Source organism: Arachis stenosperma, chromosome 6 (genome assembly GCF_014773155.1).
Source record: "Arachis stenosperma cultivar V10309 chromosome 6, arast.V10309.gnm1.PFL2, whole genome shotgun sequence".
NCBI lineage: Eukaryota > Viridiplantae > Streptophyta > Magnoliopsida > Fabales > Fabaceae > Arachis > Arachis stenosperma.
This window is the reverse complement of record NC_080382.1, coordinates 73,765,122-73,775,334: the sequence shown is the minus strand read 5'-3', so window position 1 is coordinate 73,775,334 and position 10,213 is coordinate 73,765,122. Positions and strand designations below refer to the sequence as shown.

Below are 10,213 nucleotides of genomic sequence, written 5' to 3'. Positions count from 1 at the left end.
TTGAGCTGAAACCTCAACTAGTTGCTCTAATGCAACAAAACTGCAAGTTTCATGGACTTCCATCAGAAGATCCCTATCAGTTTTTAACTGAGTTCTTGCAGATCTATGAGACTGTAAAGACGAATGGAGTATATCCTAAAGTCTACAGGCTCATGCTTTTTCCTTTTGCTGTAAAAGACAGAGCTAGAACATGGTTGGATTCACAACCTAAGGATAGCCTGGACTCCTGGGATAAGCTGGTCACGGCCTTCTTGGCTAAATTCTTTCCTCCTTAAAAGCCAAGCAAGCTTAGATTGGATGTTCAGACATTCAAACAAAAAGATGGTGAATCCCTCTATGAAGCTTGGGAAAGATACAAGCAGATGACCAAAAGGTGTCCTTCTGACATGCTTTCAGAATGGACCATTCTGGATATATTCTATTATGGTCTGTCTGAGTTCTCTAAGATGTCACTGGACCATTCTGCAGGTGGATCCATTAACCTAAAGAAAATGCCTGCAGAAGCTCAAAAACTTATTAACATGGTTGCAAATAACCAATTCATGTACACTTCTGAGAGGAATTCCGTGAATAATGGGATGCCTCAGAAGAAGGGAGTTCTTGAAATTGATGCTCTGAATGCCATGTTGGCTCAGAACAAAATGTTGACTCAGCAAGTCAACATGATTTCTCAAAATCTGAATGGATGACAAAATGCATCCAACAGTACTAGAGATGCAGCTTCTGAAGAAGCTTATGATCCTGAGAACCCTGCAATAGCAGAGGTAAATTACATGGGTAAACCTTATGGAAACACCTATAATTCATCATGGAGAAATCATCCAAATTTCTCATGGAAGGATCAACAAAAGCCTCAACAAGGCTTTAATAATGGTGGAAGAAACAGGTTTAGCAATAGCAAGCCTTTTCCATCATCTTCTCAGCAACAGACAAAGAATTCTGAACAGAGCTCCTCTAACTTATCAAACATAATCTCTAATCTGTCTAAGGCCACTTTAAGTTTCATGAGTGAAACAAGATCCTCCATTAGAAATTTGGAGGCACAAGTGGGGCAGCTGAGTAAGAAAATCACTGAAACTCCTCCTAGTACTCTCCCAAGCAATACTGAAGAGAATCCAAAAAGAGATTACAAAGCCATTGACATAGTCAACACGGCCGAACCAAGAGAGGAAGGAGAGGACGTGAATCCCAATGAGGAAGACCTCATGGGACATCTTTCAAGCAAGAAGGAGTTCCCTATTGAGGACCCAAAGGAATCTGAGGCTCATATAGAGACCATAGAGATTCCATTAAATCTCCTTCTGTCATTCATAAGCTCTGAAGACTATTCTTCCTCTGAAGAGGATGAAGATGTAACTAGAGAGCAAGTTGCTCAATATCTAGGAGCTATCATGAAGCTGAATTCCAAGTTATCTGGTAATGAGACTTGGAAAGGTGAACCTCCCTTGCTCATTAGTGAACTAGATACCTAGGTTCAGAAAAATTTACCTCAAAAGAGACAAGATCCTGGCAAATTCGTAATACCCTGTACCATAGGCACCATGACCTTTGAGAAAGCTCTGTCTGACCTAGGGTCAGGCATAAATCTTATGCCACTCTCTGTAATGGAAAAACTGGGGATCATTGAGGTACAGCCTGCCTTATTCTCATTACAAGTGGCAGACAAGTCAATAAGACAAGCTTATGGATTAGTAGAGGACGTGTTAGTAAAGGTTAAAGGCCTTTACATTCCTGCTGATTTCATAATCTTAGACACTAGGAAGGAGGAGGATGAATGCATCATCCTTGGAAGACCTTTCCTAGCCATAACAGAAGCTGTGATAGATGTTAACGGAGGAGAATTAGTCCTTCAATTGAATGGGGACTACCTTGTGTTTAAGGCACACGGCTATCCTTCTGTAACAAGGGAGAGTAAGCATGCAGAGCTTCTCTCAGTACAGAGTCAAACAGAGACCCCACATTCAAACTCTAAGTTTGGTGTTGAATCTCCACAACCAAACTCTAAGTTTGGTGTTGGGACTATACAACATTGACCTGAGCACCTGTGAGGCTCCATGAGAGCCCACTGTCAAGCTATTGACATTAAAGAAGCGCTTATTTGGAGGCAACCCAATTTTTATTTATCTAATTTTATTTTTTATTTTATCGTTCTTTTATGTTTTATTAGGTACATGATCATGTAGAGTCACAAAAAAAATATTAAAATTAAAAATAGAATCAAAAACAGCAGAAGAAAAATCACACCCTAGAGGAAGGACTTACTGGCATTTAAACGCCAGTAAGGAGCATCTGTCTGGCGTTCAACGCTAGAACAGAGCATGAATCTGGCGTTGAATGCCAAAAACAAGCAACACCCTAGCGTTCAAACGCCAGGAATGCACCCTGAGGAGAGCTGGCGCTGAACGCCAGAAACATGCTACACATGGGCGTTGAACGCCCAAAACATGCATCACTTCGGCGTTTAAACGCCAGAATTGCATGCAAAGGCATTTTACATGCCTAATTGGTACAGGGATATAAATCCTTAACACCTCAGAATCTGTAGACCCCACAGGATCATCTCAGGATCTGTGGACCCCGCAGGATCCCCACCTACCATATTCTCTCATCTTCTCAACATTCATCCTCTCTTTCCAATAAACACTCTTCCCCAAAACCCTTCACCAATCACCTCAATCTCTCTTCCCAATTACCCCTTCACCACTCACATCCATCCACTTTTCCCCATAAACCCCACCTACCTTCAAAATTCAAATTTCTTTCCCACCCAAACCCACCCTAAATCGCCGAACCTACTCCCTCTCCTCTCCCTATATAAACCCCTCCATTCTCCTTAATTTTCACACAACACAACCCCCTCTCCTATACCTTGGCCGAATATTGACGTGGCGGAAATTGGCGAGTTAACAATTTATTAATAGGGACACGTTGCAAGTACAGTCCTTAACCAGCCGAAAATCCGCTTATCAATTTAAAAAGGGGTTGTCACAATATTGAAAATTAAAATACTGGGAGTATGAATCCCAGGTCGTCTCCCAACGAGTTGCAAGGAGATGTGCTATTTCATCAATCGGGTCTTTTCAAAATTGGTTGAGTTGATAAACAGAGATTTAAATTAGAGAATTTAATTAATTTTAAATAAAAGCCTTGACTGGGGGTAGATTAGTTGGAAGCCCTATTCTTGTTAAAATACTCTCAAGATTAATTGATAATTGGAAGTTACTCTTCTTAGTTAACCCTTACTAGGTAAAGGAAAGTGAAGCAAGTTTGAAATCGGTTTCTAGTCATAAGTCCTAATCCTCTCCCTTGGGAAGGACTAGAGTTAATGATTAGAGGGTGATTCAACAATAAATCCAATTATAATTTCTCTCTTGAGTAGTTCAACTCAAGGGTTCCTTTCAATCATCCCCAATTAATTCATGAAACTACTCATTCATCATGATTATAAAATTCACAGAATTAATGGTGAAAATAAAAGAAGACATGATAAATAATAATAAAAGGATTAATTGGAAACAAAAATAGTCTATATTAATAACTTATAAAAATAAGCCAAAGTCAACTCTAGAGGGATTAAGAATATAGAAGAGTAAATATAAAAAGTAAATAATAAAATAAGATGACTAGTACCAGAGGTAGACTCTTCTCAAAAGCTAAAGCCAAAATCTTCCAATGCTAATTATGAATGCTCAAGTGAGTGAAAAACCTAGGGGAGGAGTAAATACAGATCTAAAACTAAAAATTGTGCCGAATGAATTGTTGTCTCTCATTTTTGCATGTTCCCTGACTCTAGTCTGTAATTCTGGGCCGAAAACTGGGTTGAAATCTGGCCTAGAAACTCTGCCAGCGACTTTTGAAATTCTGCAGATCGCGCACGTCACGCGGACGCGTCATTCACGCGGACGCGTCGTTCGGCGTTTTTCTTTTCCATGCGGGCACGTCGTCCATGCCTCCGCGTCGCTTTTGCTTTTCCAATCTGCGCGTCTGCGTCACTCATGCGGCCGCGTCACTGCGAATTCCTTTCTTCTGCGCGATCGCGTCGCTGACGCGTACGCGTCACTTCTCGCTGGTCATCTCCTCAATTTGTATTCCTTCCATTTTTGCAAGCTTCCTTCCCAATCTCTCACTCATTCATGCCCTATAAAGCCTGAAACACTTAACACACAGATCACGACATCGAATGGAATAAAGGAGAATTAAAATACCTAATTAAAGGGTCTCCAGGAAGTAAGTTTTCAATCATGTAATAATTTTAGGAAGGAATTATAAATGCATGCTAATTATATGAATAAGTGGGTAAAGACCATGATAAAACCACACAATTAAACACATTGTAAACCATAAAATAGGTTTATCAACCTCCCCACACTTAAACATAGCATGTCCTCATGCTTAGTTGAAGGAGATAAAATAAATGAGTAGGAACATGTAAAACTCATGCAATGCAATGCAACCTATACATGTGAATGCAACTATATGATTCTTGCCCACTTGACCAAGAATTCAAAATAATTACAAATTAAGCTCCACTAATTCGATTCTCATACAGTAAGAACAGATAAAAATGCAAGATGGTAGCTCAAGAAAGCAGGGAACATAAAATTTTAAGCATTGAACCCTCACTGATGATGTATGTATCTTCTAATCTCTCCAATGTATAGGGTAATCACTCTATCCTTCTCTAATCATGCTCCCTAAATTTTGTTCTTCTCCTAACCAATCAACAACATTTAATATACCAATGCAACATCATGAGGTCTTTTCAGGGTTGTAATGGGGTCAAGGAAACGATAAGGATACATATATGGTTAAGTGATCTTATAAATTGAATCTTTAATTAACTCAAACTCTAACATAACCTATATATTTTGTATAACTATGGAGTTCGTACCTAGCTACCCAGGATTCTCTTTCACATTCCAAACTCATGTATCAACTGTTATTTAATTTATCCTGCATTGACCTTGAATTCTTAACTCTCATGAGGTCTTTCAGGGTTGTAATGGGGTCAAGGAAACGATAAGGATACATATATGGTTAAGTGATCTTATAAATTGAATCTTTAATTAACTCAAACTCTAACATAACCTATATATTTTGTATAACTATGGAGTTCGTACCTAGCTACCCAGGATTCTCTTTCACATTCCATACTCATGTATCAACTGTTTATTTTAATTTTATCCTACATGCATTGACCTTTGAATTCTTAACTCAACATTGGGGCAAATTGTGTCCCCTTATTATTATTATTATTATTATTATTATTATTATTATTATTATTATTATTATTATTATTATTACTATTATATTATTATTATTATTATTATTTATAAAACATAGCTTATCAATGCACATAGATTTTCGATTTTCATAGTTTCACATGAGTAGGTGTCCAAATTCCTATTATATTATCATGACATATCCCCTTATTATCTTTTGTTCCCACAATTTCCCATACTTAATTAGCACACACAATTCTATCTTAAGCTAACCAAAGATTCAAATTGGGGTATATAATTTTTTTCCGCTTAAGGCTAGTAATGTGGTAAATTATAGAACAAATGGCATTTAAAGGCTCAAAGTGGCTAACAAAGGTAATTGAAAGGGTAGGCTTAATTTGGATAAGTAAACTAAACAATTAATGGCCTCAATCATATGCAGCATATAAATATATTAAACATTAGACATATAAGATGGAAAAAAATATAGGTTACAATTATAGAGAAGTAAACATACAAGAATAAAACAAATATGGTTAAATAATGTAACCATGCATAAAGGTTCAATTCTCACAGGTTGTGTGTTCTTTAGCTTTAAAAATCATGTTCCAAATACAACTTCAAGCAATTTTAACATAAGAGTTTTAATTAAAATTAGTGAAATTTTGTTCCAAAGATAGAGTTTTAGAAGAAACTTATTGTCTTTTCAATCAAGTAGAACATGCATGCAACTAATCTATTACTATGTAATTTATCCTATTCTAAAAGAAAGAAAAACTAACTAAATATCCTAATTTATTGGTGTTTAGGGAAGAAAAATTACCTCCGGAAGTCAGGTACTGACCGACCTCCCCAAACTTAAGGATTTGCACCGTCCTCGGTGCCATCTGTCAGGAACAGCGGTGGGCTGGTGGCAGTGTCACCACAGTCGGGACCGTCGTGGCTCCCTGTGCTGGTGAAAAAAGTGAAGTCCGGAGTGCCTGGATCGTCATCGGGTCAGTGATTACCTGTAAGTAGCTCCTTGAGGTATTTGAAATGGCGGTGGTTGCGGCGCTCTCGGAACTTTGCTTTCTTTTCTTGTTGGTCCAATCGCTTCAGTATTTGGTGCAGCAGCTGACTAGTAGATGGTGGAGGCACTGCAGCATCCGCTGTGGACTGGCTGGTAGTGGCAAGTTGGACATACTGATCATCCCGTGGAAGAATGGCTTTGGTGTCTCCAGCTCTGTAGGATACCCGGCTGTTGAGATAAGATTAGAGACCAATGCGGGAAAGGGGTAGTGCGATCTGCATGTTCCATAGCATTCCGGATATGTCTTGGTAAATTAAGAGGCTGGTCTGTGAGGATGCACCATAGTAGAACGGCCATGTCTGCCGTGAAGGAGGACTCATGAGTACTCGGGAAGACGTAATGGGACATAATCTGTGCCCATACGTGAGCCTCTAAGGTGAGTGCAGAAGCCGAGATTCCCTTAGGATGGGAACGATGGTATCCGAAGATCCATTTGCTGCCAGGTCGAGCGATAACTCTGAGAACAGCGTCCCAGTCAAAGGTGTATCCCTGGCGCTTGATTGCGGCTTTCTGAAAGGCGTCCAATCCTTCTGGAGCAGGTGGGAGATCTAAGGTTTGCTGTATGGCCTCTTCTGTAATGGGGACTTACTTCTGGCGTAAATAAACGGACTGCAGAGTCGGCAGGTGGAAGTTGGAGTAGAACTCAACAACCCAAGAAAGATTAACCTGTCATGGCTGTCTCTGAAAGAATCCCCAATGTCTTTGTGCAATTTGTGGCTCAACAAATTCAGCAATACGAGGCAGAAGGATAAGAAGGTGTTCATTGTTTAATTTCGAGCTGCCAGAATAAGAAACATCTGCTCACAGTAACGATTTGGGAATCGTGTAGTGTCCTTTGCTAGGAAGGCTCTTTTCTTTTCATCAACCTTGATAATCCTTTTAATTCTTTTTATTGAGGGCTTGACTACAGTTGAAGAAGGCTCTGCCACTAATGATCTCTTCGTTCCTTTCCTTGCGGTGGGTTTAAGGGTAGCTTTCTCTTTGCCTGGCATGAGTCGCAGTCTAGAGTTGTAAAGAATGACCAAATCCCCAGGTTGGAACTCCTTTCTCTTGATGTGTTGATCATGTACAGCCTTCATTTTCTCCTTGTATAGTCTTGAGTTCTCACAAGCTTCTAGGCGAAGGCTCTCCAATTCTTGCAGTTGCAACTTCCTTTCAGCTCCGGCTTTCTCGAATCCCATGTTGCATTCTTTTACTGCCCAAAAAGCTTTGTGCTCCACCTCAACTGGGAGGTGACAAGCCTTTCTATAGACTAAGCGGAAAGGACTCATCCCAATGGGTGTCTTGTATGCTATTCTGTATGCCCAGAGTGCATCTTGTAATCTGGTGCTCCAGTCCCTTCTATGAGGTTTGACTATCTTCTGTAAGATGCGCTTTATCTCTCTGTTAGACACCTCTCTGTTAGACACCTCGGCTTGCCCATTAGTCTGAGGATGGTAGGCTGTTGTTATTTTATGAATAATCCCATGCTTCTTCAATAATCCTGTTAGTCTCCTGTTACAAAAATGGGTGCCTTAATCGCTCACAATTGCTCGTGGTGATCTAAAGCGACAAATAATGTGGTTTCTAACAAAGGAAACAACAGTGTTAGCATCATAGTACGGGTAGGAATCGCTTCCACCCATTTAGAAACATAGTCTACAGCTAACAATATATAGAGGTGGCCATTAGAATTTGGAAATGGACCTATGAAGTCAATGCCCCAGACATCAAAAATTTTACAGAAAAGCATAGTTTGTTGAGGCATTTCATCCCTCTGGGATATATTACCAAACCTCTGGCATGGGGGACAAGATTTACAAAATTCAGCAGCGTCTTTAAAAAGGGTGGGCCACCAGAATCCACAGTCGAAGATTTTTCTAGCTGTTCTTTGAGGGCCAAAATGTCCTCCACTCTCAGATGAGTGACAGGCCTCTAAAATGGACCGAAATTCTAATTGAGGCACACACCTTCTAATTACCTGGTCAGCGCCACATCTCCATAAATATGGGTTATCCCATATACAATATTTAGACTCACTTTTCAGCTTGTCTCTTTGGTGCTTAGTAAAGTGTGGAGGAAAAGTGCGGCTAACTAGATAATTAGCTACAGGTGCATACCAAGGGGTTACCGCAGATACTGCTTCTAGGTTATCAAATGGAAAATTATCAGATATAGGAGTGGAGTCATCCTTAATGTGTTCAAGGCGACTGAAGTGGTCTGCCACTAGATTCTGGATACCACTCCTATCCTTTATTTCTAAATCAAATTCTTGTAGCAGCAGTATCCAACGTATAAGCCTTGGTTTGGATTCCTTTTTAGCTAATAGATACTTTAGAGCTGCGTGGTTTGAATACACTACTACCTTAGTACCAAGTAAATAGGCTCAGAATTTGTCTAGAGCAAAAACAATAGCAAGAAGCTCTTTTTCAATCGTAGTGTAATTAGACTGAGCAGCGTCTAAAGTTTTAGACGCATAAGCAATAACAAAAGGATCCTTACCTTCACGCTGAGCCAGTGCTACTCCTACGGCATGGTTGGAAGCATCGCACATGATTTCGAATGGCTGGCTCCAGTCTGGTCCTCTCACAATTGGAGCTTGAGTCAGGGCGGTTTTCAGCTTATCAAACGCTTGTTTGCAATCTTCACGGAACTCGAACTCGATATCTTTCTGCAATAATCTGGATAGGGGAAGTGCTACCTTACTAAAGTCCTTAATGAATCTTCGGTAGAAACCTGCATGTCCAAGGAATGAACGGACTTCCCTCACAGAAGAGTGGTAAGGCAAACTAGAAATAACATCCACCTTTGCTGGATCTATAGAAATGCCAGTATTAGATACAGCATGTCCCAGTACGATTCCTTGTTTAACCATAAAATGACATTTTTCAAAATTCAATACAAGGTTTGTACTGACACATCTATCTAATACTCTAGATAAACTATCCAAGCAAAGGTTAAAGGAATCACCATAAACGCTAAAATCATCCATAAAAACCTCCATACAGTCCTCAATAAGATCAGAGAAAAGTCTCATCATGCACCTTTGGAAAGTAGCTGGTGCATTGCACAAGCCAAAGGGCATTCTCTTGTAAGCATAAGTCCCCAAAGGACATGTAAAGGTAGTCTTTTCCTGATCCTCAGGAGCTATATAAATCTGGAAATAGCCTATGTAACCATCTAAAAAGTAATAATGTGATTTACCTGACAGGTGATCCAGCATTTGATCAATGAATGGAAGAGGGTAGTGATCCTTACGAGTAGCTTGGTTGAGACGCCTGTAATCAATGCAGACCCTCCAGGCATTCTGTACTCTGGTTGCTATGAGCTCTCCATGCTCATTCTTCACTGTAGTGACTCCATACTTCTTGGGCACCACTTGTACTGGGCTCACCCATTCACTGTCTGAGATGGGGTAGATAATACCTGCCTCTAATAGTCTGGTCACTTCCTTCTTGACAACCTCTAAAATAGTGGGGTTTAATCTTCTTTGGGGTTGACGAACAGGTCTTGCTCCTTCTTCTAAAAATATCCTATGCTCACAAACTTGAGGGTTGATGCCTAATATGTCTGCTAAACTCCACCCAATTGCTTTCTTGTGCTTCCTCAGCACACTAAGTAATTGCTCTTCCTGCTGAGGAGTGAGGTCCTGTGCAATGATAACTGGAAATTGCTGCTTGTCCTCGAGGTAAGCATATTTGAGGTGTGGAGGGAGGGGTTTCAATTCTAACTTCTGTTCATAGTCTGGCTCTGGATTATCTGGAACTGGTGGCAGTGGTAGAGTACCTGCATTGTCCTCAGAATTCCCCACACTTGGACCTTGTCCTATGTACTTATCTTCAAACTCTTCCTGGTGAACTTCAGCTACGGTTTTATCTATGATGTCACACTGGAAGATAGAACAATCTTCTGGAGGGTGTTTCATAACTCCATTCAGATTGAA

The 10,213-nt window shown here is 40.1% G+C and overlaps 1 non-coding gene across 1 annotated transcript; it reads right to left on the bottom strand.

Moving 5' to 3' along the window:
• Positions 1-284: 284 nt before the first annotated feature.
• LOC130937908 (small nucleolar RNA R71) lies at positions 285-392 on the bottom strand. Its single transcript, XR_009069100.1, has one exon. It is a non-coding gene; the product is annotated as a small nucleolar RNA R71 (small nucleolar RNA).
• Positions 393-10,213: the final 9,821 nt, after the last annotated feature.